Genomic DNA, 24,664 nt, shown 5'->3' with positions numbered 1-24,664 from the left:
CATCGCAGAGCCGGGAAAGCAACCGCGTGGAAACGACATCCCCAGGCTCCCCGTCCTCAGCACCTGGAGCGCCCGGTCCCTTTCCAACGCATCCCTCCTGGCTCCGGTAACCGGCAGGATCCGACCAGGGCTCGCTTCTCCCTCGCCAGCAGCCGCGGCATGGCAGGAGGAGGCACCGCTCCGCACCAGCCCTGCTCATGCTGCACAAACAGGTTGTTTCCCTGAAGATGCTTTGCCTGAATGGGGATTTCGGCATGGATCCGGTCCAGCTCCATCCTCCCGGCACGGCGGGGGCTGGCTCCTGACCATCGTATTTCTGCTCGGCCACAGCCACCTCTCTCCAGCCAGGCAAAGCCAGAAACAACCAACCAGCCCCAAAAGTGATAAACAGGCGGCACTAAACCCAGCTGGCATTAAAAATCTGAGAAACGATTAATAGCAAAGTAAAGGAGATTTGGGTTTTGAGAGACACGGTTTTTAACCTGACAGTGTTCTTTTAATAGGCTGTAGAAAATACACGATCCAGGAGAATTCCCAACACGAGGATGGCTCGGGACAAGGGCACAAGGGTAAGGAAGGGCCGGGAAGTCCTGGGTGTTGAACCACAGTGGGAATGGCCTCGCTCCCTGCTGAAAGGCAACAGGATCTGGGGAGGAGCGAGCAGGCTGCCCGGCGGCACGGCACGGCACGGCACGGCACGGCACGGCCATGCAGCCACAAAACAGGCTCCATCCCATGGGAGCACATCCCTGCCTGCCCAGAGGTGAGGCTGACGAACAAAGCACCCGCGACGAGCTCTTCCCGCCGGGAGAGTCCACGACCCTCCAGTTTCCAGGATCTTCACGAGAGGTTCAAAGGCATCCGGGAACTTCAAAGCCGCCTCCGCGCTCAGCCCTCGCCGCTCCGCGCCCATCCTCCCGGCGCGAGGGACCCCCAGCACCAAGCCCCTGCCCTCAGCAGCACCGGCGCAGCCTCTCTGCCAACTAATTAACGCTGTGAGCGTCACTGGGTGAACGTTAATTCCACGGAGATCCCAGCCTTCAGCCCTCAACCCCCTGAAAACACAGCTTCCTGCCACTCTTCTGCATGCACACGTGTGGGCTCCCGTGCACGCAGGCATGGGCACTCGGCGGGGAGAGGGGTATCCGTGCCGCTTCCACCCGCCGCGGCACAATCCTTCCCGGTGCCTGGGACCACGATTCCCCCCCTCCGTGCTCCCACGTCCCCCCCCTTCCCCTCGCACTCCCCCTCTCCCTCTGGCTTCCCCGGCGCGCTGCCACCACCTTTCCCGAAGCAGGCAGGCTGGCAGCAGCGCCGAGCTGTAATTAATGGTGCCGCTTTGCCAATCACTGGCTCAGCCTCGCTAGCACTGGCAAGCACAGGCCTTTTTATTTATTTTACTTAACTGCTGTTGGTAAAACTCCACTCCAAAAGCAGGGCCGAGAGACAGCACAGTGAAATCTCCACTGGGATTAGGGATTACGCTCTGCCAGGGAACAGCGTGTGCTGCCTCCCCCTCCATGTCTGCGGGGGGTCCCTGGAGGCGAGCCCCCCCCCCCCGCAGCAGGGCACCCACAGGGGCTGCAGCAGCCGCAGCTGCTCCCTCCGCTCTCCCACAGCCTCTTCCGAGTAGTTTCCTTGACAGCGGGATGTGGCTCCCTCTTCTCCATCAGCTCCATATCCTGCAAAGGGACAGGGGGCCGAGAGCCCCGGGAGGGCTCCAAAAGGGGGGAGCCGAGTCGCAGGGCTGGCAGCAGGAGGGTGGCAGCCTGGATGTGTGCTCATGCCGGAGAGGGATTTTTTTTTGTTGTTGTTTTGCAACCTGCCATCTCAGCCAGACCCAGATCCGCCGGGAGCCTCCGAGGTGCCCCGAGGAGGAGAAAGGGCCTGGCTCCATCCCGCTCCTGGAGGACATCAAGAAACGAACAGACGGGATGAGAGTGGGGGGGACGCGATGGCCCTCGCAAGCACCGAGGAGCTACGGAGCCTCTGATGTTTGGCAACTGAGCCGGGTGGCCCAGAGCCAGCCCTGTCCCCATTAGAGGACGGCTCTGTGGTAGGAAATGAGTTTGCAGGGCCTCGGTCCAAATTCCCGTGGAGAAGCGGCGAGGCATCGCAGCAGCCCAGGGGCTGGACCAGGGCTGGCGGCTCATCCCACGGTCTGTGCGTCCGTCCGTCCGTCCAAGCATCATCTTCCTCCGGGCATTGGGGCATGAGGACCCCATCTTGCATCCCCCATCCTGCCTGGAACACGGGGACTCAGCAGCGGCGGGAAGAGCCCGGGTGAAGGAAAAAACAGCTATTCCCACAGAGGTTGGTGCCAGGGCAGGGTTCTCCGCAGCCTGTGAGCCCTCCGGGGGGGGCCAGCCCCCACTGCAGCTCCCCAGGAAGAGCCCCCGGCCCAACGCCCAGCACCGGCACAGCAGAGGTGTCACGCCGAGCAGGAGAGCTGCGCTGCTGGAGGTCCTTGGAGGTGTCAGGAAGAGCTGGAGGCAGCCGGGAAGAGCAGGCAACGCGTCCCAGCCAGCGCCGGAGCACCTCTGCCACGCAGCTGCCGGTCGGAGAGCAAAGCCGCCCGCGGTGCCAGCTCCGTATCCATTTTCTCTCCGGCACAGACCAAATTTGTAGGATCCCGGCTTCTTGCAAACTCCTTGGATCAAAGCAGAATCTGGTGACAAGGCTTGACAAACAACCGGGCAGGGCTCGAAGAGGAGCTGCTGCCAGGCTCCGGGCTCCGGTACAGAGGGGCTGGCACTGCCCCACGGCCAACTCCGGCATCCGCCACCGTCCGTGCCGCTGGTAACGAACCCCGCTGGGAAACGGGGTGCTGACCCTCCCCACGGGTGCCCGGTGCGAGCCCCACGAGCCGGCTCCCTCCCCACGAGCTCTCCTCGGCTCAGCCACTGCCTTTGACTGGGGAGGGGGGAATTGGGAGGGGGGGGAGGGGGGTAAAGATCAGGCCCAAATAACCGGCCCCACCGGGAGCTCCCCCAGCCGCACGGCTCAATGCCAGCCCCACGTGTGCCCCAGCCATCGGCAGCACCCGGCCACCCCACAGCCACCTCCCCACGTCACCCGTGCCCCCGGCTGCCACAGGCACCATCCAACACAGGCAGCAGCAGCAACGTGACCTAGAAAAGCAAAGGGTTCTTCACACGCCGTGTTGCCACGAGCCCACCCCCCCCCACCCCGCCCCCCCCGGCAGGCACGGTGCCCCCGCACCCTTCCGCACCGGCCGGGGCTGCGGAAAAAATCTTCCCCCGTCGCGTTTCAACAAGTGACCTGCGTGGGCACACACGGGTGGGAACACGTGGCAGCGCTCCTGCCACAAACCCCGGGGGGCTCGCAGGGCCCTTGGGAAGGGAAAGAGCTCCCCCACCACCACCTCCTTTCCCCCACTGCCACCCCCCTGAAGATCCGGCTGCCACCTGCACGCTGCACGTGCCCGCGCCGGCACACGCTGGGTGCCCACGTGTGCCCTCGCTTGCACGCCCACGGTCCCCGGGTGCCGCGTGGCCGTGGCACGGAGGCTCCCCGCAGCCCTCCACGCTGGCACCGAACAAAGCCCCCACGCAGGGGAAGAGCTGCAAAACCTGCTGCCGCCGGGGCTCCGCCAACACGCCTGCCCACGCGCCCCGGTGCGTGCCAATCCCCCAGGGACCCAGCCAGGGGTGACGTTGTAGGGTGAGGAGGAAGGTGGGGGGGTCTTGAGGTGGGGGTCCCAACCCACCGAGCACCCACGCGTGTCGGGTTGGCAGCACATGTGTGCCCACACCGGGGCTGGCAGGGATGCCAGCAGGCAGCCGTGAGCCCGTGGCCTTGTTGTATGACACACCGCGGTGTTCACACGTGTGCCCGGCAACACGCATGTGCCCGCTGACACACATGCAGCCCTTCCACGGTGGGGCTGCTGGAGCCCTGGGATTGCTTGGGGAAGGGGGGGACCGGCACTCCTGGAGGAGGTTGGGGTGGGGGGGGACCGGCAGCCGCTCACAGCCAGCCCCGGTGCCAAGCCCACGGCCGCCGCAGCCCCCCGTGCAACTTCCACGCAGGGCCGGGGCCGCCCCAGGGATACACTGCCCACCCTGAGCCCCGGAGACGGGGCACCCCCGGTACCGCGGCTCGACTGCAACTCCCCGACCCCGCAACCGGGGCAGGAAAGTTGGCCGGGGGGGGGGGGGGGGGGCGGGGGGGGTGGAAAGGAGGGAGGCGGGAGGATGGCGGAGAGCGGCGGGGGAAGGCGGGGTGGGGGGGGGACGGCACGGCGGAACCGGGGCTGATGCCAACCGGTAGCACCGGCCGCCGCATCCCGCATCCCCGGCGAGCTGCCGCCCCCGCTGCGCCGCGTTGGAAAGGGGGGGGGGGGGGGGGGGGGGCACCGCGGTAAAAAAAAAAAAAAAAAAAAAAAAAAAGGGGGGGGGGGCGGGGGGAACGGTGTACCGGGAGGGGGGGGTCCCTACTTCCCCCCCCCCCCCCCCTCCCCAATTACCTGCGCTCCGTCAGCAGCGTGTGTAGCCCCGGCGCGGCGCGGCGTGGAGCGGGCTGGCCATCCCCGAGCGGCGGCGGCGGCAGCCGGTGCCCGGGCGCGCCCGGGGGAGCGCGGCGGCGCGCGGGGCCGGGAGCGGGCGCGCCGGGCCCCGGGAGCGGCGGGGAAGGAGGAGGGAGGAGGAGGAGGAGGAGGAGGAGGGGGGAAGGGGGGGGGTGGTGGTGGTGGTGGTGGGGATGGGAAAGGGAAAAGGGGGGGCTGAGGGGGGGCGGGGGCGGGGGCGGCGCGCACGGCTCGGGCACTTGCTGCATGCGCCGGGAGCGGGGCGGTGTGACACCGGCGGGCATGGCGGGGAGGCTGCGCGGGGAGGGGGGGGGGGGGTGCCCCCCCACGGGGAGGGGGGGGGCGTGGGGGGGCGACACGCACGCACACACACATATATATACACAGCCGGTGCGCTCCCCCCCGGAGCGGAGGGGGGGAAGGTGACCCCCGGGATGCGGCAGCGCTGGGGAGAGGGGGGGGGGAGTGCGGGGGGGGGATGTGGTGAGCACACGGACACGGGTGGGGGGGGGCGGGGATGTGGCGTGCACATGGACGCGGGTGTTTAGGAGGGAGGGAGGAATGTGGCGTGCCCACGGACGCGGGTGTTGGGGGGTGTGTGGGGGGATGTGGCGTGCACATGGACACGCGTGTTTTGCTTCTGTTGGGGGGGATGTGGCATGCACACGGACACGCGTTTTGCTCCTGTGGGGGGGATGTGGCGTGCACACGGACACGTGTGTTTTGCTCCTATTGGGGGGGATGTGGCGTGCACATAGATACGCATGTTGTGCTGCTATTGGGGGGGTGCAGGCATGTGCCTGGCATGTGCCTGGCGTGTGCCCGCACATGTGTGACTTGGTTCGTGCGTGGGCTGGGCATGCGTGTGCGTGCACGGCCGGCTCGTCCATGCACGCACTCCCGTGGGCTGTGGGTGCTCTCTGGCACGCGAGTGCTGTGGCATGCACACGCGTGTGCGTGGCCCCCCCCCCCCCCGCCGCCGTGTTGCACGCGTAGGCAGGCCTTGGCCTGGCGTGTTTTGCAGGGGTACAGGGGGGGAGATGCAGGGGTGCGGGGAGGGGGCTGCAGGGAGACCCGGAGCATCAGCACCAGGTGAGACATGGGGCTGGCACACCCCACGGTTGCACAAGTGTGACACGAGCGTGTGTGACACGGAGGATGTCTGACTCCCAGACCCACAGTGGTGGCCAGGGCTGGGGGGGGGGTGGGGTGGTGCAGAGCTGCAGTTTCACCTCTGCACAGACGGGATAAACTCGAGCATCTTGGTGGCCCACGGGCAACCGAGAACGGCCAGCACAGAGGTTCCGCTGCAGCCCGGATCTTGCCCAGGGCAGAGCCCACCAGGAGCACGGGGACCTCTGGTTTGGAGGGGGTGTCACTGCCACTGAGCCCCAGCCCCGCAGCAAGGACCCCAGCAGGATGTGGCCCAGCCCCGCTGCCACGCTGCGGGAGCAGCCCAGCTGGAAATGCAGCGCTGGCCGCATCCTGCCCAGCGCTGCGGGCACTGTGCTCAGCCCTGGGGGTGCACAGATCTCCGGGTGGCCCCTTGCAGCCTCTGCCCAGGGCCGGGGGTGTGACAGAAGCAGGAAACTCAGTAGCAGGAGGCACCGCCGGGACCACTGCTCAGCACCCTGGGGATCTGTAGCTCAGTGCCAGCCCTAATCCAGCCCGGCACTGCTGGAAGCGCAGGGCCACGTCCACCCGAGCCCTTTGTGCAATTCAGCTCCGTGACGTTCCCTTCTCCCAGCCTTCCCCTACAGCCTGTGGGTGCCCGACCCCGCGTCCCCAGACAGACACTCATCCCCCCCGGGGTCAAGGCCAAAAGCAAGCACACCAGCTTTTCACTCTGTTCTTTATCCCAGGGAGAAAAGCATCATTAGCCCTGAGATAACTGGAGGATATTCCAGAACCCGTCTCTGTAAATACAGCTCGCTGCAGCGGCTGCGGCTCAGCAGAAGGGCGATCCCAAACCCACAGCGCTCTGGGTCACGCTCTCTGCTTGCCATGAGGTATTTGCTCCCGCAGCCAAAGAGGACTGCACGCTTGATATTACTTCCAAATTTCCAAACGCGTCGTTTGGCACCAGCTACCGCTGCCCTGTGAGAGATGCGGGGTGCGATGGGGGATGCGCTGCGGGATGCGATGTAGGATGCAATACGGGATGCGACGAGGGATGCGCTGCCTGCGCGTTGCCCGTGGGCTCTGCCCCGACCCCCGTGCCAGCCGTGGCCCAGCCTGATTTGCCTCGCTCTGTCCTGCGACACCCCCCTGCCACCAGGCCTGGCCACACTCCATGCCCCCTCCCGTAACGTCACCCTGAGCCCGCTGCTTCCCCTCCAGCGCGGGTGTCATTTCCAGCTTCCACGTCACCCCCCTGCCCAGGCTCCCCATTACTGCAGGCAGCATCCCCAAACCCTCCTCTGCCCCAGGTGGGACCCTGCCCGTGGCAAGGAGGAGCTGGAGGGCTCCAGTGCTGGGGGCGGGGGGGGGGGGGGCGAGCTGCAGGAGCCGGAGGCACCCACTGTTACCAGGACAACTGGGTGCTCTCTGTAGCTGCTTGTTGCTGCTGCATCCCTGCAAACCTCCCCCAGCCGCAGCCTGCGCTCCGCCGCCGGCCGTGCCCCCAGCCCAAAGCAAAGCACGAGGGGTGCTCAGCCCCCCACCCCAGCCCCCTGAGGCAGGCGGCGCTCAGGAAGGCGCTGGAGAAAACCCACCCCCAGCCAAAACAAAACATCTTCCCGGTGATCTGTGCGAGCACCCGGAGCCTCCATCATCCTCCTCACCCCCTGTGAACTGTTGGAACAGGGGGGAAAACACTGATCAGGGCTCTCAGCCTCAGTGGTGCTGCCGGATTTGGGGGGGGCTGGGGGTCAGCGCAAGCAGAGCAGCTCGCAGGGCATAATTAGAGCAGCGCCCCGCGCGTGCGGAGGTTGTAACACCAGGGCTTTGCCTGCCGGATGGGAATTAGACCTGTCCATTAAGGCAATAATAACCCACCAGGTTGACACAAGGTCCCCAGGGCCACCACGATCATTATGCAGGCGCTGCCACCGTGGCTAACAGCATCCACCGCCGCAGGCACGGCCACTGCCGCGACGGCCAGCGCCGGGCAGGGACCGGCCGAGCCCTCCCCACTGGCCAGGGGCTCCTGAGGCACCCCAGTACTGTTGTGTCTCCAACACCAGGCTCTTATTTCCCCTTCGTTTGGCACAGAAGTCAGGGATGCGGAGAGTCAGCAAGGTGGCAGCTACTCCGTGCCAGACCCTGGATGAGGATTTAGGGAAGAGAGCGAGTCCAGCTCCTGGCCAGGGGGGATGTGGGGATGCTGCAACCAGCCCCCGATCTCCAGGGCTCGTTTTGCCTGAGCAGGGCACGCAGCAGCAGCTTTTCAGAAAGGCTGAGCAGGAGCATCTCAGCTCAAACCACAGGGCGAGACGGGAGCAGAAGGCAGCCCCCGAGAAGCCGGTAACCACAGCTGCCAGTCTGAATCGCTTCCCATAAACTTTGCTGTGAATTGCTCCAGTGGAAAAACAAAAGCAGTGATAAACAGGAAAGTTTGGTTTGCAAGATAATCCTCTCTAATGGGAGGAGGCAGTAAGTGCCGGCAGAGGAGCCTTCACCAGTTGCTCGGTGCCCGTCACTGGGACAGACGGACCAGCCCCGCACCAGCTGCCTGCGGCCGCTGCTCCCCTCCAAGGTATCTTCACATGAAGTTTTCTGCTAGTGGTGGCAAGGAGAAAAGCAAACAAAAAGGAGCGAGGCAAGCCCGTGCAATGAGCAGAAGAGGAAGGAGAGGAATAAACTCTGAAATAAATTTCACTTTGGGGTTTGTTCTGGACTGAGGAAGCGCTGCCACGGCGGCACAGCCAACAGCTGATCCCAAGCAGCTCCCAGACCTACGGGCACGACCCTTTTGCCCAGGAAGATGGGTTTCAGCTCAGCATCTTCATTTTGATTTTTTCCAGGCGCTTTGTGCGCTGAAGGATGGACTGGAGCTGATCCGTGTCTGTCTGCGCCAACGCGGAGATGATGCCTTGGCACGAGGCAGGGCAGTGGGAAGGACTCGAGGCGCTGGGCCAGGCGTGCTGGGGAGAGTTTCTGGGAGAAATTGGGAGAGTTTCTGCCGGGTGAGGGTGCAGAGGCTGCCTCCGGGACCTGTCGGATCGAGGGACGAGCACAGCATCGGTGGGGAGCCTGTGGAATTTTCACCTCCGGGTCCCCACGCACCAGAAAGCAGCCCTGCTCCATGCCAGGGCTTCAGCGAGGATAAATCCCTCCAGATCCCAGCGTGCTGGCAGATCCTCCCCGGGCCGGAGCAGCCTGGCAAGGAGGGAGCTGACCCCCAGCCCTGCCCATTCCCACTGCAGGGCTGCCCGCAGCCTCCGGCCACCGGAGCCATTTCACCACCCAAACCGGCAGCGGTAGCTGGATCGCGCCTGCACACGAGCAACTGCTCAAGAGCAAGAAACTTTGCATAAATATTCATCTCGATTAATATACATGAGGGCTGCAGAAAGCCCGGCTGAAGCTGTCAGTGAGGATGTTATCTCAGCTGCTCGGTCTGGCAGGAGCGCAGTGTTCAACGCCGACACCTGATGGGTTTTCGCAGCAGGAAAACCCAGAGGTCGGATGTTGAGAAGCCACTCGGCCACGTCCCCTGTCCCCTTCTCAGCAAGGGGGGTGGCATCTCCAGGGTCCTCTCCCCCAGGGGGCTGGAGCCCCAGTGCCTCCCAGTAAGCTGTAAACTGGGATACGCAGAGCGCAGGAGGCTGCGGTAGATGAGGGCCATGCCAGGCTGCACCCTGGTCGCTTTTGCCTCGGGTGCTGTGTGCTTTTTACCCCCACCAGTGACTGTCCCACAGAGGCACAGGGACCGCAGCCACGGAGCCCTGCCACGCTGCGGTGGCATTGAGGCCACCGTGCCAGCACTCCCCAGCCCTGGGGCACGCAGGGAGATGGATCTGGATATTTTCAGCAATCGCCATGAGAGAAACTGAGGCAGAAGGACAGGCCCAGGGCTGCTGGGGGAGGCGGCGGCAGAGGCAGCAGCTTGATCCTGGCCTCTTGGGAACCGCAACACGGTGATACCGGAGCTGGCAGGTCCAGGTTCCATGTGGCTCCTCCGGGACCCTGCCTTTGTCACTCCGCCAGCAACCCGGGGCATAAACAACTGCCTGACATTTCCGCACTGCCGCCAGGCTCCTTGGATAAAAGCAGAACATAATTAGCAAATTAATCAGGAGACAATAGCCGGGGATCTAACGCTGCCGAGCTGTCATTAGCTCCGTGCGGAGCTGACCCCGGGCATGTTCAGGGCCAGGCGAGCCGGGGATGCCCACGCTCGGGGAAGGGGCAGTCACAGTCCTCATGTCCCCTCCGGGCTCGTGGCCCCTGCATCCACGGTAGCCGGCGGGGCAGGAGGGGTGGCTGGCATTTCGTGCCCCGTCAGGAGCCTGGGAATGAAACCTTCAAAGGGCAGCACCTTCCCTCGCTCATCAGAACATTTAAAAACTGCGAATCACGGTGAATTTGCATTCAGCTTATTAGATGCCCTGCAAATACGGCGAACCTCGTTCAAACACATTTCAGTGATAAAATGATATTGACTCTGAGTAATTAAAAATCATTTCCATATTCAAATACAACTGATTGAGGAGAAATGGCTTCCTTTTAATTGCCTGGAGGGGAATTATCAACTTTTGGAGCGTGCAGCCCCGCAAATGCATCTTCACTTGGCAGCCTGTGAAAGGCCTGTGGAGGAGGAGGAGGAGGAGAGGAGGAGGAGAGAAGAAGGAAGAGGAGGTGTAGGAAGAGGAGGAGGAGGAGAAGGAGATGTAGGAGGGCTGGCATGCCGGCAGCGCACAGGGTGAAGGTGTGACTGTCCTGCCTGCGAGAAGCTCTTCCCTTGCACCCCTGCCTGGTTCCCGAGGAGCCAGGGCTGATGCCCCAGCTTGACCCTGAAACGATGCCCTCCTTCCTCCCCTCTCATCCTCAGTGTCTTCTCGGGGACGTGGGGCCTCCCAGCCCCTGTGGCAGCGGGGTTACAGGGTGCACTGGGCTGGGGGCTCTGGAGAGAGCCCAAACTCCTCGGTGCTCAGGAGGGGGTGACCTGGGTGAGCTCTGAGCAGCCCCGACCCTGCACAAAGCCATGGCAGCGAGGACAGGGACATCCCCCAGCACCGGTGACAGCTCCACAGCGCTGGTGACAGCCCCACACCACCCCGTCTTGGTCATTCGTGAGTGCTGGGGGAGTGCCCAGAGGCTGTTTCATCTCCAAACCCCCCTCTCCAAACCCCCTCTGCCACAGCCGAGCTGCCACCAGCACAGCCCCTCACGCACCCCCCAGCCACCCGAGTGCCACCACACCGTCACTGCCACTGGTGTCCCTGGAGCACCAGGTGGGACGGCGAGGCTCCCTGGGTGCCGAGCTTTTTGGGCCACGTTTCCGAGCCCCCTCCGGCACCTCCCCTCATGATTTTGGCCTCTGCTCGGTTTCCTAGGGAAACCAGGCTGCAGCTCAGCTCAGCCTCCGCACACGTGGGCGTGCACGGGGGGACGTGGGTGTGCACGGGGGACGTGGGCGCTCACGGGGACATGGGTGCTCCACACCCTCCGTCTCCCCTCCCGGTGACTCTCAGTGCAGAGCATGAAGCCTCCCAAACCCTGAGGCGGGGGCCAGAGCAGAGCAGAGCAGAGCACCCCACTCCTGGGTGCCCCCTTAATGGGGGTCCCTGGGGATGATGCAGGTCCCACACCATGAGGACGCTTCATGCTGCCCTGCCACCCCCAGCCCTCAGGGCCTGGCTAGGGGTGCTCAGCACCCAGCAGAGTTGGGTCTGGGCTCCCCGGGGGTCCGTGGGAGGCAGGAGGAGGGCTCAGGCCCCGTGCCCCAGTGGCACGGCCGTTTCCATGCTCCATTGCTCTTCGAAAAGATTCAAAAGTTCCCCCGCTTTGTTCTCATCGATCCCTTCTCGCCCAGAGCTGTCGCTCGCTCCATGGGGACAAACCATGCTGATGCAAATCCCCGTGCCCCATGTACCCAGCTATAGGGGACACGCAAGACCCACCCACCCCCATTTTCATGCACCCAGCTCCAAGCACGGATGTATAGCACCTCGGGGTGCATCCAGAGCCTGGGAGGCTGCAGTGGGAGTAGGGAGGAGAGAAAGTCAGCCCTGCAACCCCCCTTGGACAGACTTGCTTTGACGGAGCCCCTCTGCCTCTGTCCCACGCTTTCCAAGCACCCATGTGCCTCCTGCTCCTCCCAGGGAACTTTTAGCCCTGGATTTGGGAAAGGCAGAGGGGCTGCTGCCGTTAACATCAGAGCCATGGCATCCGGTTCTTCCCGCAGCCTCTGCAAAAAATGCACCTAAATGGACCGTTAGCCACAGACCATCAGTCTGCCATCGGCAGGGGAGATGCTCCCCCCGCGACCAGAAGGTGAAGGAAGAGGCAGAAGTCTCCTCTGAGAGTGAGGGTGCAGGCAGGGGGTCGTGCATCACCTGCCCGTGCCGGGCTGGCCACAGACCCGGAGGAGCAGGAGGAGAAGGCAGTGAGCGGGCAGTGCTGCCTCCGCACGGGCTTTGCACCAGGACGGGGCTGCCAGAGCTGCGTGGACAATGGATCTGAGATGATGGATGTGCCAGCTCCAGCTTCCAGGCCAGCCTGCGGCCAGTCATTAAGCTCACGCTGATGAATTTGCCAGCCAGGGTTGCCGTGATGAACCCGAGGAAGGTCCTTCCCTCCCCAGCATCGCTCCCGCTGCGCAGCCGGGCAGAGCGCGCAACCCCAGCTCACAGACAAGCCGCTGATGGCCCTGGGAAGTTTTTGGAGGTGAGTTTTTTTTAATTATCCAGAGCCAAAGGCACTCAACGTGCTTGAAAAGCATCAGGGGGATCCCAGTGTGCTCCCGCAGCTCTGGGAGCTGGGCTTTACAGGGACACCAGCCCTGAGAAAGGGGATAAAGCCAGACTCGAGGGTACCACAGATCGCTCGCAGGAGTTGCTGATTCCTTCTGACCCCCTTCATCCCACGGGGTTACAGTCCCAGATCCCCCATCTGGGTACCCCGTAGCCCTGCTCCATGGAAGCACCATGGGGGGAACGGGGTCATGTCCAGAGGGATCCCCCAGCACCGGGACCATCTCACCCCATGGGATGATCACCCTGGCACCCGCTGCTTGCAAGGGAAAAATATTGAAGATAAAGCCAGAGTCAGAGGAATTAAAGAACCATAATTAAAGAAAATTTTGCAGCATGTTGAAGACAGAATAGGATCATTGTGTTTGCCTCCCACATCCCAGATGGATGCATGAGGGCTGCAGACAACATCGGAGCGTGTGGAGAAGAGGAGAGGAAGGGAGTGAGCTAGACCGGGACGTGTGAGAGCAGAAATTGAATTTTTATCAGTTTCTATGTAGATTGTGTTTATTCATCTGTCTCCTATCCATCTCCCCCTGCATCTCCCTATTTCTTTTACAAAATTACTTTCCTCCTTTGGCCTAATTTTGTTTGTACAGATAGCAGCTGCTTTCTTCCATTTCAGCATAAAAAATATCATCGTAAATGAGGTGCTATATATCCCTGGCAGAAGTTTTAGCAGCTACCCTGAGCACATTAGCCTTTTGCTCCTGCAGGGCTGCATTTCCATCACAAAAAGCTAACGCTTGCTGCCTGCAGAAAAGGTTCCTGCCACCTCTGCCACAGCATGTGGCTGCGGGACCTGCGGGGCCACACCGAGCCCTCGGCGTCACAGAAGATGGGTGAGCTGGCCCAAAACTGGCCTAGGTCCCCAGGTGGCACCCTGCACTGGGTGGGTGCTGCTCCCACACACTGGGTGCTACCTGGCACCCAGGGGTGCCGCTGCCTACGCAGCCCCAGGCTCGCTCCGTGGGGAGGTTCTGGTAATATTAAAGTGTCCTGTCACCGGAGATGAATGGAGCTGGGATCATCCAGAATGCCAATAAGGGTGTTTTTTTCCTGAGAGCTATTCTTGGCAGTACCTGTCACTCGGTCTCTCCCTCCTGCCGTGCCACCAGCAGAGCTGGCTTCTCCCGGAAGATCCAGGAGAGACATGCAGGCAGCAGCCCCGGCGAGCCCAGAGCAGAGCTTTGGGGTGCTCCCAAAAACCAGGAGCCGCGGAAGGGAACCTGGCAGCCAGGTGGGATCCCACATCCCAAGGCAGGACCCGACCTCAGCATCCCGGGTCACATCCCAGCGTCTCACACCCCCCAGACCCGTCTCCATACCGTGGATGACCCAGGGCCAGGCTGAGCACGGTTCTTCCATGCACAACCCCTCAAGTAACAGCCGCTCGCTCCCACAGAGCCGGAGAAACCTTCCCAGTGAGACCCCAGCTCAACCGGTAACTCCTGGGGAGACGCAGCCGGCTTTGCCAAAGGGATGTGTCCCAGGGGGAGGTCCACGGGAGGACTTTGCCATCAGAGGGAGAGAGGAGCCAGGGACTCCGTGCCACCCTCCCCTGCGCAGGGAACCGGCCGCTTTCAGTGCCTCCTTATCAAACAAAATTGCTTTGTGTTGTGCCTTGCATTAGGGAAACTCAACTGCGCAGCGTGATTGATTCTCCCCCAGGGTCCACCATTAAAAATGTATGGAATTACTCATGCAAAGTCCCACTTACACATGGGTCTTTTGTGAGGACATTAAAATACCAGCGTTTGTCAGTCACTTACCCACTGTTTGCAATTTGCTCCCATTTATTATCATGAACAAACCGGCATTGATTCTATTTTCGACTCCTTCCACGTCATGCTGAGCTCCCAGGCTCCCCGGCGGGGCGGCGCGTGCTCGGCACAGCACGGCTCCAGCCCCCCCAGCCCAGTTCCCACTCGAGGCACGGCCCCCCCGGCCCCCCCTCAGCCCACCTGGGAGAACATCAGGATGCTCAGGATCCTCAGCATCAAGCCCCGCCCCCCCCCATCCCCTCCCAGTTCCCTTCTCACATCTGATGGGGGCAAAACCCACCTGGGGGTTGGCCGGGGGAGCATCAGAATGCTCAGGATGGGAAGGGGATTTTTTTTCTTGACTAGGATCTGGGCTCTCCCCCAGCCCCTGCCCGGCGTTCCCTTCACCCCCCCATGCCAGGCTGGCCACCATGGGTGCCCAGTAGGGTGGGAAGTGGGTGCTGCAGCAGCCCAGGCTCCTGGAGCTGGGGAGAGACCCAGCACATTTACACACACGGCACAGGGAGGCGAAGGAATGTGAAGAATACAACATATTGTGTTCATCAGATTCCTCTCGCGGGGAGGAACGGGGCTTGAATCACATAACATTTCCCCTCTGCTCTCAAAGCATTTCAACTTGTAATGCATTTCCCTCCCCGCCTGAGCACCTTGCAGAGTCAAAAAGACAAATTTCCCAAGGCTTCAAAAGCTGCTGAGAGCCCCAGCTTCGTGCTTCAAAACCATCACTCATTTACCCAAACAGCCTCAGCTTTCAGTGGCTCCTGTCCTCCCTCACCGTCCTCTCCTCTCCCATCCCAAATTACGCATCAGCATTTTCCTGGGCTCCAGGTGAGGGTGCCAAACACAGCCACAGCCCCCAAAACATGGGGGGACACGGTGCCTCCCCCTGCCCACCCTCCTGCCAACGAGAAGAGGGAGCCCCAAAGCCCAAAAATCAGAGGAGGATTTAAAGCAAGGTGGGTTTGGGGGCTCCATCTCCAGGGAGAAGGGAAGGATGTGGGAAGGCTGGATCCGGCCCCTGCGCTCGGGGACAACAGTGTGGGGTGGAGGGGAGCCCCGTGCAGGCGAGGACGGTCCCCAAAGTGGCAGCGATGCCCTGAGCACCCGCAGGGACGGCGCCGCCAGCCACCAGCACCCAACGCTCAGCAGGGGCCAGATCCTGGCAGGAGACTGTGCCAGCACAGGGGCAGGATGCGGTCCACCACATCGCTTGGTAATTGCAACTCCCAAAAAAGCAATTACCATAAAACCAAACCCCACAAGTCCTGAGGTAAGACGTTATTTATTTACCCAGTAAGGAGGTGGCAGCCCTGGAAGGTCCCCTGGCACTGGGACATGGCATTGAATCCTCTGTTAGACAGCCAGGCTGTGCTGGTGACACCTGGCCCAGGGGCCAGGGCAGAGCCCAGCACTGAGCTCTGCTGCACGCCACCGGCCCGTGCCTCAGTTTCCCTTCCCTGTTTGTACCCTACATGTGATTAGAGCAGAGCTCTGCGAGGCGCCGAGCCCAGTCAAGCACCAGCACCCATCTTGCCACCGTATTTAGTCCCCCCCCAGCTGCCCTGTCCCTGCTTTTGGTGGCAGCCAGTGGTGTGTGACAACGTGCCAAGGCAGGTAGAGGCGGTGGGAAGAAATCAATACCAAACCACGGGTAAAAACAGGCTGACAAGGGTCCCAGCATGTGTCACCTCCCTGGTTGCAAAGCCCCAGGAGTCACACGCAGGGTCTGTCTGTCCCCAGTGCCAACCCGTGGCACGATGTCATGGCAAAGGCTCCGTAGGTCGGGGGCTGTGGCGGGGTCTCGCCTCCCCACGCAACCCCAGACAAGGAATTTTAACCCCAAATTCTGCTCCCTGGTCAGGGGCATGGCTGAGGCCCTGCCCCATCTCTCTCGTTGGAGACCTGGCGAAGATTTCCTGCAAGTGAAAACACATTGTCTGGGCCTTGAGATGCTCAAAGGGGGAAAAAAGCAACAAAAATCAACAAAATGAAGCAAAACCTGATGCTTCCCTCCAGGAATGAAACAAGTGGTGGTGTCAAAGTGAGAGATGCCACTTGGTTACGGCAGCTCTGGCAGACTTTGTTCATTTTGACTCTTGCAATCAAGGAAAATCAAAACATTTCACAGCCACTGAAATCCTTGTGTGGGAACCATCAGCTCTCATTGAGCCCCAGCTCCCCGACACAGAGCCGGGCGGGAGGCACAGGCGGTCTCTGAATTGGTTTAAAAAGGGATCGGTGGGAGGAGAGACCTCCCCCTCTGCCCCCCATCACACCTTCCCATCGTACAGGAGGTGTGGGATGAGGAAGAAACCAGCTGGCCGTGGTGTGCTGGGGGGGTGCGTGGAGGGGGTCTGGGGGACACTTGCTGCCCCTTGCACAGTGTGAAGGCAGCGGCAGGTCCCGTCCGACACCTGGAACCGGGGTGAGGCATGTACCCACATTTATCGGCCAGGAGACAGGCGAGGAAGGGCTTTTTTTTCGTCCGGGTGATTGGGCCAGTTTTGAAACCTTCTCTCCGGTGGGACAAAAGATGGGAATGACACCTTTGCTCACTCAAGCACAGCTGGCAGTGACGGCAGCTCGCCGGGGCAGAAAGCCGGGGGGCAACGGGGCACGCCAGCTGCCCTGACGAGCCCCCTCCATCTCACACCAGCCCCTTTTCCCTTCCCCTTCCCTCCATCCCAGTTTCCCCCCATTCCCCAGGAGAACCACATCCACGCACCAACCTCCAGGAGGGAGCAACCCATTGGGGGGGTGGGGGGCACCCCAAGGTGAAGCCCCCCATGGAGCAGCATGGCCAGCAACGGCCTGGCCCCATCCCCATGGACATCCCCCTGTCCTCAGCACAGGGAGGGGACCACCCCATCTGTCCCCCCCCAGGCATCCCCAGACTGGCAGGCACCGAGGTCAGGATGGCACCGCCAGCCCTGGAGCTGGCTCTGAGCTGTGTGGCAAAGCAACGCATGCAATTAGTAAATTAATTATCGAGCGGTAACGGAGATTTCATAGCTCGGAGCTGTCACATCAACAGTGTTTTGTCAACCGAGATGACGACTGGTAGAATTATTACTGCGGTGCTGGGGCTGAAAAAAGAGGAGAGAGAGACTTGCAGGGAGAAGGAAGGATAAAAATATAAAGGGAAGAGATAGGAAAGAACAAGATAAGTGGGTTTTGTTGCTAATGGAAGCTGGCACAGGGACAGAATCGCAACTATTATAAGACAACACACTACACTACTAGTGGCTCTGAATGATCCTCTTAATTAACAACCAACACAAAAGGAGCCCCTGCCCACCTCCAAAGCCCAGCGCCACCGTGTGAGGAGCATGCACGACTTCATGGGGAGCATCCCGCGCATCCAGGCTGGGGCCAGTGATGTCCCAAAATGCTCGGCCACGAGCAGGTGGGGATGCTTGGAGCAGAGGGGATTCTCAGAGCCGAGGGTGTGCTCAGGACAGAGGGGATGCTCGGAGCCAGGGGGATGTTTGGAGCCAAGGGGATGCTCAGTGCAGAGGGCAGCGAGCCCTTTGGATCCTTGTGCGAAGCAGCCCCGGGTGCTGGTGACAACTCGAGGGCTTTGCCCTCTCCTGCCTTGACCGTTCGCAGTTTTCACCCCAGTAATTGCCAGCACCTAGGCCACTGTCCCCTCCTGCCACTTCAGCAGGGGCTAGGTAAGGAGAGGGACACAGCGTGGCACCACCTGGAGCTGGCAGCAATGGACAATCCTCCCGGTGCATCCGGAGCCAGTGGCTGCAGAGCAGTAGCGCTGGGACGTGATTTCCCTTCCCCACCTCACCCCGTTTCCTCTTCATTTTCCAGGAGCAGATTTAAGCTGCGTATCCAATAATATATAAAAATAACACCCCGCCCTCCCACTTGGGAAATTGATTCCTTCACTTCCCACCCGGCTCCGGCTTTAAATATCCCCATTTAAATGCAGATTGTGCTGCCTCCCTGCCACCGCCTGGTGCAGAGCAGGAGCTGGTAGGTGCATGGCCGTGCTGGGACTTCAACCTGCTCAAGTCCAAGGTGGGGAGAGAGGATCCGGAGCAAACGCCTCCAACGAGGTCCCCGTGATGCCCTGATGCTCCTTCCAGAACTGGGCACCGGCTGCCCCGGCACAGCACCGCGATTGAGGGCTGCCCTGCCTGCATTTTGCCATGAGAAGCCAGACAGAGACCAAATGGAGCAGCAGGTCTCATCCTGGATCCAATCCCCACCCCCCTAATCCATCGCTGGAGCCCTCCAGCCCCATGGGTGCTGCACCCCAGGAAGGACACGTCTGCTGCCCTGTCCCCAGCGCTGGGAGCAGCAGATGCTGGCGGAGGGATTAGGAGGTGTGGGCAGTATGGCTGCGCCCTAGTTTTTCAGGGCAAAATCTGGAGATGGGAAGCAGAGCTGTTGTGTGAGCAAATACAGCATCTGTGCTGACTGGCAGAGCTCACACCCACGGCCCCGAGCCTCCTCGTCTCGGAGCGAGCCTTCCCCAGCCCTCCCCGCACGCCGGCACCTTCCTCAGCGCGGAGAAACCAGACCGGGGAAAGAAGGAGCACGGAGCACGGGGGAGATGGGGTGGAGTGGGAGCCCACTGCCGTGGGCAGGGATTTCAGGGTCCCCCCAGGTCCCTCAGCCGCCTCACAGGGATGTTGGTCCATAAATGGGGTGAAGCACACCCCGGCATCGCCCGGAGCGGGGACGGACAGCATTGGCACCAGCAACGACCACGTATTGTAACTTCTGACAGGAGGGAAAAACAATGATGGGTTTGAAGAAGCCACCACAGGAACCTTTGCCAGCTTCTCAAAGTGCTTAATTCCTTCCCCTCAGCAGCGGCCGAGATTCATGGCAGCTCTCCCAAAATATTCCCCCTCACCGCACGAAGAGGAATCGACTCGGGGCTCTGAAGCTTTTCCTCTAAGAGAAGTCCAACCCTGCACTGCAGAGCTGAGCCTGGTCCCACCCCACATCCTCCCGGGAAGATGCTGACTTCAAAGCATCCCTTGGAGGGATGGGGACCAGCCAGCAGCAATGCTGTGTGTGTGTGTGTGTGTGTCCCCGCAGTGGCCAAAGGGAGCTCGCACGCTGCTTCTTGATGCTAATGATGGCACTCGCCGATTTTGGGTGGAAAACCAGTATTTATAGGAGCTTCTGAGAAGAGGGGGGTTAGTGCCAAGGGGAGCTCACAAATCCAGGGAGCCCAGCTCCTTCCCTCCCAGCATGGCTCTGTGTTTCCACTTATCCCTGGCCCAAAATTGACATCTCAGGGCTGAGGTTGGGAGAAAAACATCATTCCTGCTGAAATTAAGGAGGCAACAGGGCAAGCACAAATAGCATTTACATATTCAAGCGCCTCAATTCTATTTTAGCACCTCTCTGGCTATTTTTGTCACAGCAGAAACACAACAGGATGACAAGGCCAGAGAAAGGGCAAGGAACAAGCTCAAAATGTGGGGCAGAGGCAGAAAGAAGAAATCTTAACCCAGGCACAGGAATGGCTGAGACCTCTCCAGCTCATCACACCCAGCACCTTGAGCCTCTGGCCATGCCCACGTCCCCCTGCCACGGCCGGGAGCTGCCGCTGCTGCTAATGAGATTAAACTGGGTGTGAAAGGCACATTTGCTCCATACACAGTTGATTTATCCAAGGGGGTTTTAAATGGGGAAAATTCACCCATATGGGTGTAATTTGAACATCTGCTCACCCCCCCCACCCCCCCACCCCGGTCTAAACTGGTGCTTTCCTCACCAGGGTTCAGAGCTGCACCGAATTCTTGTGTCTGCAGGGGCTGGGAGGGGACGACAGGCGGTTTTGGTGCGGGTGGGTGTTCGGCTGGTGCGGCACGGCCACGCTCCGGCACAGGGGGCTGCACCGAGACCCCATCCCTGGAGAGGACCCCCCCCAGGGCTCTGCCTGCCCCCACCCCAGCGCTGTTACCTGCCCGTGGCTGGGGGCTCTGAAGTCCCAGCAGAGCCCTACGGCAAATGGCTTAATGCTGGCAGCCAGGCAGGCGGCCCGACGCTAATTAACTAATTGATACTCCACTGTGCCGCCAGCCCCGTTTTGCTTCTTGCCCCATAAATAATCATAACCCACCGATGAAGTGGGAGGGGGCAAAGGGACACGGATGCCACCAGGCACCCCTGTCCTGTGCATACCCGGGAGCAAGCTGGGGCTGTGAGGACGGGACGGTCCCCACCATCCCCGGGGCAGACGCGCTCACCGTCGCTGGCTGGGAAATGCAGCGGGACCCCCAGATCCAGGCACATGGGGGATATTTCAGGGTGAGGGCAGCCCCCCGTCGCTGGAGGGGACCGGCCAGGGCTGGCTCAGCAGCATCCTTTTGCCTGTTGCCAGGACAACGGGATGTGATGGAGCCATCTCCATCAGGGCGATGGCAAGCACAGGGAGGCGTTGGGGTGTGGGGGATGCTATCAGGCAGCAGGTTTGGGGTTCTGGGGAAGCCCCCCCTCCCCAGGCTGGGGTGTGTATGAGCCCGTCAGAGAACTCCCCCCAGAGCCCCCTGCACCATGCAGAGTGCAGCCCAGCAGGCCCCACATGGACAGGGCCACGGCCCCATGGCACGGGGCACTGCGAGGCAGGATGGAGCTGGGAGCCCACGGGGACCAACCCCAGATCCCTGGGGAAGGGACAAGGGACAGCCGTGGGGCTGGGCACCAGCTGCCACATCCTGACACCTCTGCCCCTCTGCAGACACGGGGCAGAGGCCAGGGGCAGGCGGAGGTACCGGGGTGAGGGTTCCTCTGTACCCTACAGCATCCCACCACCCCAGGCAGAGAGGCTGCAACACCCTGAGGCTCTGGAGCAGCAATAAAGGTGCAACTTCGTTTCTTCGCTTTTGGTACCATGGCAACCTTTCCCACTTGGCTTAATTACAGAGCCGGCTGCTGTCTCTGCAGGGGGGGTGTGGGGGGGTTCTGTTTATTCGCTGCTCCCCAGAGCCAGGGATGCAGGGCGCGAGCTGACAGGGCTCCCATGGGAGCTGGAGGGTCCCAGCCCTGAAGGAGCATCCTCATGGAGCAACCCTGGTGTGTGGCTGAGCTGATCCCCAACCCGTGGCTGACCACACTGGGGGGACAGGGTGCACCTGGATGCCAGCGGAACGCCTTTCCACGAGGGGAAAGATCTTTTCCTCCTCTTCCTCGTGGCACAGCCACCAAGAGCCAGTGCCCCCAGCAGCCCTTGCCCCAGCCCACTCCTACCCTCGCTGCTCCTCAAACCCCACCAGACACGCTGGGGTGGCCCAGTCCAACCATTCATCCCAACTGGGGTGCAAAGCAACACCAGTCCAAGGGGACCAGGTTTCTCCTGGCGCAGGAGCCCAACACGCGGGATGGCACACACCTTTTTTTCCATCCTCCTTCCCAAAAAACCCTGGGTGTAGCTTGTGCCGTTCTTGGCTCAACATTTCCTCCCACTCCTGCCAGTGCCATCATGTTGCTCCGGTGAGAAAACCAGCTTTGGGCTGGCTTCTCCACGGGTGGATGTGGGAAAGGTCCATCACACCGGGCAGCGAGAGGAGTGACGGCAGAGCAAAGCCTCGCAAACCCCGCAGTGTTTGCAAGCAGCCAGCACCGAGGCAGGCAAATCTAGAGCACTCAAGCATCAAGTTAAAATAAGCAGCAACGAGACATCCCCAGCCTCGCGGGGATCAAGCGGGGAAGTCCCCTCACTGGGGCAGGCGAGCGGCCGCGGGGCTCCGGCTGCAAAGTTGCTGCCCGAGGTTCTTTGTTACCAATTACAAACAATTATCCTCCCATGGCGGCTGACCCCGGCCCCGTGTCCGGGTGCCAGCTGGCCAGATGGAGCCCGGCCACGGCCGGCTGGTGGGGATTTAATAACCTTATTGATCTGCCAGACAACCCAACACACCGTGCCCGAGCCCACGGGGAGCATCGGGCTGAGTCTGTTCCAACACTGGAGGGAGATTTGGGAGCCCACGGGGACAGCCAAGACCGGGGAGGACAGGGCGGCGGGAGGGACAGCATCTCTAGAAGAATGCAATTTAATGCAAGTAAGAAGAGAGAGGAAAGGAGGTGTAAAGGAACACTTCTGAAGCAGGGGAGAGCCTGAGAAAAAAAGGGAAAAAAAAAAAAAAAACAAAAAAAAAAAACCCAAACCAACTTCCCAACCCAGCAGCAGCAAGTGCTGGGCTTCAAAGGTCACCTCTGGGCATGAATTTTAATTTCACACAGGAGTTTTGTTCATTTGTTAATTATTTTCTGATGAAAAGGGAGATATTCCTGCAGCGGTCGAGGAAAGGGCTACAGAAACATTTGAATTTCAAAGGCAAGCTGTTTGCAAGGAAAACAGAAGGGGAGAAGGGAGAAGGTAATTCAGGAGGAGAGAGGGGCTGGCAAGGGTTCCCCACTGCCCCGGGGACGGGCTGAGGGCACAGGGGTTCTGCAAGAAACCCCGGCTACCACCAGCCACAGTGATCACCCTCTCCTGTCCCACTGTCCCCTCGCCGCGAGGAACTGGGACACCAGGGACAAGTCCTGACCCCGGGATGTGGGAGGATGGGGCTGGGGGCCTCAGGGATGCTCCCAAAACCAGCCCCCCTCCCCAAGGGGGAATTGCCTCCGCCCCTCTGCGGGGTCTGCAAAGGGTCTAACCCCGGCGGGGAGAGGGGAGAAGAGCAAAAGCAATCGGAAAGCCGGAGCCAGAGAGGAGAGGACGTGGGGAAAGCCGGAGAGCACTTTCCTCCTCCTCTTATTTTTTAAGGCAGCCGTTTGGTTTTTATGAACCCGGAGGCCCCGGGGAGGATCCGAGTGCTTTGCACATAAAGCACAACCAGGCGAGTTAAGCCCCCGAGGGCTGTGCAGCGCAGCCTGTTATGGCAGGATTACAGCCAGCTCCCTCAGCACCCTGCACCCCCAGCACCCCCCCCTGAAAGGAACCTGCCTGGATGGGAGGGGAAGGGGCCCGCAGGTCCTTGGAACCCCCACCACCACCCTGGCAAACTCATCCTGGATCATTTGCAATTTCTTTCTCTCAGCAGCTGTTTTTCTTTTGCAGTGGAGCCATAAACCCTGCCCCCCCACCCCCCAAAAAAAAAAAAAACCCCGATCCCCCAGAAAGGCTCTTGCCTGTAGCAGGGAGCAGCCTCAGCTCCACGGGGCACAAATATTGACACCACCATCGTTCCTTGTGTGAAAGAAACAGGGTTATTTTGCCACTGATGAAAGGCAATGTTTCCCCTCTCCAGATAAACGCATTTATCCTAAAACAAGTGGTGGAAGATGTCCCGGGGGTCAGAGGGACCCTGCACTGCTGCTCGCAGGAAAACATCCATCAAACCCCCAAAACCACACAAGGCTGGGCTGCTGCTCTGCTGCCTCGTGCCTCAGTTTCCCCACTCATCAGCTGGGGAGGGCCCAGGTGCTCTGCAGGCAGCCAGCGCACCAGGAGCTGGGAACAATCGTTACTCAGGAAGATTAGACTAAGGATTCGTCATGATTTCTTGACTACTCTTGATCTCCCGCTGAAGCGACCTGGGGGGGGATTTCACTCTGAGCTCCTCTGCAGCGGTTCTGCCCTGCCAAAGCCAGGGAAAAGCCCAATTTCAACAGCTCTGAGTCCATTCTGATCTCCTAAACCCAAGTGCATTTATGGCTCACGCAGAATTAAACTGCGGCAGCCATGGTGGAAGAGAGCGGGGGTGCGTGGCAAGGGGTCTGGGGGCAAAGCAGCCCTCCCTGGGGCCGCAATCCCCCCTCCTCCGCCAAGGGATGCTCACGCAGCCCCCTGCCCGCCCGCCTCTCCCAGCACCATCCCCCCCCCCCCCCCCCCAGTGATGCCGGTGGGACATAAAGGCAGCAAAGGGACTCAATGACCCGAACCCCCCAGTCCGCTCCCCCACAGCCCCAGCTTTTTGTGGTTGCCAAGACCTGAAGCAGCAGCACAGGAGGCTCCTCGGGACCTGGGGGTGAAGGGCAGAGCCCGGGACACTTGGATGTCACCCTCACCCCTGGGTTATCCCTGCAGGAAGGGGACATTCAGCCCCTCCTGGGGCTCCCCAGCCCACCCATCCTAGGGGAGTCGTGCCCCGCTGCGTAAATCACTTGTGTTACCGGTTCCCCCTGGGCTCTCACTAATGAGGCAGCAATAAAAATCAAGGGCCAGGTTATTAATAAAGCGAAGCAGCTCGGCGAGGCTGTGTTCCCCTCCTGGCAGCACGATCAGTCAATACGGACGAGCAAACCTGGCACGGTTTAAACATCGCCGCTCGCACCAGCGGCGCCGGAGCTGGCTGCGCCGCAGCTCCGAGATGGAGCCGCTGTCACCGTCCCCTGTCACCGTCCCTGTGAGCATCCCCGGCTGCGAGGCACCTGCTCCTGGCACCATTCATCAGCGCTCCTCCGGAGCCGCAGCGCTCTCACGATGTGCT

At 61.2% G+C, this 24,664-nt stretch overlaps 1 protein-coding gene and 1 long non-coding RNA gene across 2 annotated transcripts in view; one reads left to right on the top strand and one right to left on the bottom strand.

Moving 5' to 3' along the window:
* Positions 1-4,594, bottom strand: part of ADGRB2 (adhesion G protein-coupled receptor B2) — a 29,597-nt gene extending 25,003 nt beyond the window's left edge. Inside the window, exon 1 of the mRNA XM_042793662.1 lies at positions 4,490-4,594. The gene's annotated coding sequence lies outside the window, so the exon portion shown is untranslated. The remainder of the gene's footprint in view (positions 1-4,489) is intronic.
* On the top strand, positions 2,715-10,209 carry LOC122153518. Its single transcript, XR_006165428.1, has 2 exons — positions 2,715-2,799; positions 7,763-10,209. It is a non-coding gene; the product is annotated as an uncharacterized LOC122153518 (long non-coding RNA).
* The last annotated feature ends 14,455 nt before the right edge of the window (positions 10,210-24,664 follow it).

The sequence above is a fragment of the Tyto alba genome, unplaced genomic scaffold, assembly GCF_018691265.1.
Source record: "Tyto alba isolate M040663 unplaced genomic scaffold, T.alba_DEE_v4.0 Super-Scaffold_20, whole genome shotgun sequence".
In the NCBI taxonomy this organism is placed as follows: domain Eukaryota; kingdom Metazoa; phylum Chordata; class Aves; order Strigiformes; family Tytonidae; genus Tyto; species Tyto alba.
This window is presented reverse-complemented; position numbering and strand designations above follow the sequence as displayed.